The sequence below is a fragment of the Myotis davidii genome, unplaced genomic scaffold, assembly GCF_000327345.1.
Source record: "Myotis davidii unplaced genomic scaffold, ASM32734v1 scaffold93, whole genome shotgun sequence".
NCBI classification, from domain to species: Eukaryota; Metazoa; Chordata; class Mammalia; order Chiroptera; family Vespertilionidae; genus Myotis; species Myotis davidii.
In genome coordinates, this window is record NW_006292095.1 from 884,282 (window position 1) to 888,936 (window position 4,655).

Here is a 4,655-nt window from a genome sequence, read left to right on the forward strand (position 1 = left end):
ACAGCCAGGAGCTGTGGAGCCAAGAACATCCATGAAAGGTGGCATGGCTGCTAGCTGCAGGGGAGTCTGGAGCTAGTAGAACGGAGCCAGTCAGAGAGAAAGCCTTAGTTTGTCTTTTGTTTTGAACCCACAGCACAGGAGTTTAATTTGCAGCTACTCACCTGAGGCTTTGGTGCAGGGAGGGCGATGCAGACTTGAGGTGCCTAAGGAGAGGCTGGATGGGAAGCATTGCGGGGAGACATGGAAAAGCAACAGTCAGGAGTCCTGCATTTTATGGTATCCTCCCAAACCAAAATGGCTATTTTTTCTGAGAGGAGGTCACCACTCCCAGAAGCCACAGCTCAGAGAAAATGAAAAAACCCGCCCTGGGTGATACAGCCTGCCCCACCCTCAGGAACCTGCCTGCCACACCCTGCATTTGACCCCATCAGAGGAGACAGCAGCAGAGCCCAAGCCTATGGGTTTGAACAGCTTCAGGAAGTGTCAGTGACTGGAATGGGGATGGAGCCATCTGTCCCACTATCCCAGACACCTGACTGGGGCTTTCCCCACATGGGAGAGCTGACAGAAACTCCAGCTTCTCAGCTGATCCCATTGGACTGCACACAAGGATCTCTGGCCAGCCAAGGGCATGAAATTAGAACTCAACTACAGTAAAAACACTCAAACACATCCAAACACATGGAGGCTAAATAGCATGTTACTAAACAATGAATAGATTACCAAAGAGATCAAGGAAGAAATAAAAAACTTCCTGGAGACAAATGAAAATGAACACACAACAACCCAAAATCAATGGAACACAGTGAAAGCAGTCCTGAGAGGGACATTCATAGCATTATAGGCCTCAAAAAAGAAGAAAAACTTTGAATAAACTATCTAACTCTACAACTAAAAGAACTAGAAAGACATCAACAAGAAAAGCCCAAAGTAACAGAAACACAAAGAATCAGAAAAAAATACTATGAACAACTATATTCCAACAAGCTGGACAACCTGGACAAAATGGACATATTCCTAGAAAAATACAACCTTCCAAAAAATCCAAGAGGAAGGCACACTTCCAAGCTATTTCTATGAGTCCAGCATTAGCCTAATTCCAAAACCAGATAAAGACACTACAAAGAAAGGGAATTACAGTCCAATATCCCTGATGAACATAGATGCTAAAATTCTCAGCAAAATATTAGCAAATCAGATCCAGCAATACATTAAAAAGATCATACACCATGACCAAGTGGGATTTATTCCAGGGATGCAAGGCAGGTACAATATCTGCAAATCAACAAATTGGAAAACAAAAATCGCATGATCCTATCAACTAACACAGGAAAAACCTTTGACAAAATCCAACACCCATTTTTTTATAAAAAGTCAGCAAAGTGGGAATAGAAGAATCATACCTCAACATAATAAAGGCCAACATCATACTCAATGGGCAAAAACTAAAACTATTTCCCCTAGGAATAGGAACAAGACAGGGATGTCCTCTTTCACCACTTACTATGCAACTGTGAAAACAAAGAATCTCATACCCTTTGAGGTGGTATGGAGGGACTGGAGGGTATTATGCTAAGTGAAATAAGCCAGTCAGAGAAAGATAAGCATCACATAATCTCATTCCCTTCTCCACTCGGCTGGAATAGACTGAAGAATCTCAGGGAAGGCAAGGGTGGGTGGGGTGGGGAGAGATTAACGGGGAACTTATATGCATAAATGCAGAGCCCATGGACACAGACAATATTGTAGTGAAGGCCTGGGAGGAGTAGGGGTGCTGTGGAGGGGGCCAATGCGAAAACAAAAGGGTGAACATCTGTAATACTTTCAACAATAAAGATAAATTTAAAAAATATAGGGCAAAAACAAGGGAAGAAAGAAACAATACCTGTAAGCATTCACTCATAGTCTCACATAAGGTTATCTTAAATGCATTAAAAACAAAACAAACAAACAAAAATACAACCCTTCCCCAGTCAATGTGCTGAAGAGGTAGCACATGCGTGAAAGCTATGACTCACAATTACCATGTGAAGTCTGCGTGTCTCCTGTTTGCTTGCCAGTGTTTTGCTGTGTGGTGCCCCCAGAAAACTTTATCTGTAAAGAGCCAGATAGTAAATATTTTAAGCTTTGTGGGTCACATAGGTTTCCATCACATATTCTTATTGGGTTTATTTTACAACCCTTTAAAGGCGTAAAAAAACATTCTAGCTCGAGAGCCATTATAGGGCAGCATTGGGCCACATTGGCCATTTGCAGGCTATCGTCACAGAGTCTGCCTTGGAACATCTTTGATGCTTAAACGTCGAGGCATGACAACCACCTCTGAACAGACAAAATTACTGATTAAGCAAATACAGAACATTAAGAAGCTTTTCCTTAAAAGCAAAGTGCTTTTTTTCAAAAGGTGCTAAAAAGAGTACAGTTCTGCCGAAACCATTTTATTGGCTTCACACAATTTCAATCGCTCTCCCAGAGTTGTCTGTGTTTCCTTCTGGGTTTTTGTTTCATTGGTTTTGCTTTAGGGAAGGAGGGCAGAGCTGAGGAGAGATAGAGGAAAAAGAATTTGGCAAAATGATTCTATAATTTATACTTTAAAAATTAAAAGGCTAAATTAGGTAAGCTCTAGACAATACCTGTAAGAAGAAATACAACCTCTCAAATAATAACCTATGACAGACTCTAAGCTATATAAAACATGAATACATGATGAAGTAATGACAAAAGTTTCTGGTGGCTTATTCAACAAAACTATTGCTGAGTCAACTGATTATCTAGAGGGGGAAATCAAATTAGATATTTTTAACCTCAAAATATACTCTAAAATAAATTCCAAATAAATCACAAAGGTAAATTTTAAAATTATATTAGAGGAGTTAGAAAAATATGTAGTTAAATATATTTCTCTTCTTTCTTTATGGAGAAAGATGTTCCCAACCTATGGCAGAAATCATGCACACACAGGAAAGATATAATGAAAAACGTAACAATTAAAAACAGTATATTAAATTAATAAATTTATTTTTACATAATAAATTATATATTATAATATGTATTTAGTAAATTAAAATGACAAATAAATTTAGTAAATTAAACACATGTAAACATCAAAAATTTATTAAAAAATAAAAGCCAACTACTAATTAGGAAAACATTTTCAACAAATATATTGGAGAAAGCATCAATATCCTTAACAAACAAAGAGCCCTTATAAACTGTAAGAAATATACTAGACTTTAATAGATGAAAAGAAGAGGGGTTTTTTAAGGAGTAAAAATATTAATATACAGATTTTAAAATTTTCAACCTCACTGGTAATAAAAGAAATGAAAATTGAAACAGCATCATTAGTTTTTGGTTATCAAATTAGCCACGCAAACACACAATGCCAGTTGGGAGTAATGAGTCCCAGCTTCCCACCTACTGCTGGCTGGAATGGAAATTCACTCTGGTAAATAATTTGGCAAGCATTATGTATCATGTATCTTTAAAGTGGCCAAACTTTTTAACCTATTAATTTCACTTAGAGGATCAATCTAAATGAAATAATCATAAATCTGGACAAAGATGGATGCACTAAGATACCCACATAGTCTAGCCAGCAAGACTCAGGTGGTTGAGCGCTGACCTATGAAACTTCACTTTGCAAATACTTGTTTCCTATGTGCCAGACTTAGCTGCTTCCTGTTTATCAAGAGTAATTATTACCCAGTTGGTGTTGCTCAATGGTTGACCATCGACCTATGAACCAGGAGGTCATGGTTTGATTCCCGGTCAGGGAACATGCCCAGGTTGAGTGTTGGATCCCCAGTTGGGGCCATGCAGGAGGAAGCTAATCAATGATTCTTTCTCATCATTGATGTTTCTATCACTCCCTCCCTCTCCCTTCCTCTCTGAAATCAATTAAAAAAATATATTTTTAAAAGATATACACATAAAGCTGGAGACAATTTAAAGTCCTAACACTGGGGAATGATTAGTACGTTACAGCATGCACATACTATGAAATATTATATTGCCTTTAAAATTAGGTTCATGAGAATTTTTTCATGGTGGAGAATTTATTATGATCTACATTAAAGGGGAAAGGAGAATACAAAACTGTGTATGTGTTGGGATGTAAGGTATGGTAGCATGCACATACAAACAGACACACACACGAATAAAAAATGCCAAAATGGACAACAGCATTCATCACTAGAAATTGGGATTACAGGTTGTTATTTTATTCTTTGTATATTTCTACATTTTCCACAATTAATATATTTTCATTTCATAATCAGAAAAAAATATAACTTGAAGACAGGACATAACTCCTCTAATACTCATAAAGCCAAAACTTATTCTAAACTATAATTACACAACTAAAAGAACCTCAGGCATCTAATCTAAGAGCTTGTATTGCAGATTAAAAACCATTATGACTATTTTATAAAACTAAGACATATCCTAAATCTATCAAGGTCTCATTCCAACCTGCAACCAGCCCTATATTAGTAACAGAACACTCTGTACAGGCAAGACACAGGTCTGAGAGTAAAAACACCAGTATCAATAAAAGGAAAGGATTCATGTAAAAACCCTGTAAGCAGCAAAGCTGAATTCATTAAAAGGAAAATAATCAATAACCTTGATTTTATATTAGATCAGATTAAAAC

At 37.3% G+C, this 4,655-nt stretch overlaps 1 protein-coding gene and 1 pseudogene across 1 annotated transcript in view; both read right to left on the minus strand.

Annotated features, from left to right (window-relative positions):
* Nucleotides 1–2,097, minus strand: part of CSGALNACT1 (chondroitin sulfate N-acetylgalactosaminyltransferase 1) — a 199,605-nt gene extending 197,508 nt beyond the window's left edge. The window contains exons 1-2 of the mRNA XM_015565174.1: nt 2,019–2,097; nt 162–214 (exon numbers count right to left, since the gene is read on the minus strand). The gene's annotated coding sequence lies outside the window, so the exon portion shown is untranslated. The remainder of the gene's footprint in view (nt 1–161; nt 215–2,018) is intronic.
* Nucleotides 1–4,655, minus strand: part of LOC102753043 — a 161,037-nt pseudogene that overhangs the window by 40,972 nt on the left and 115,410 nt on the right.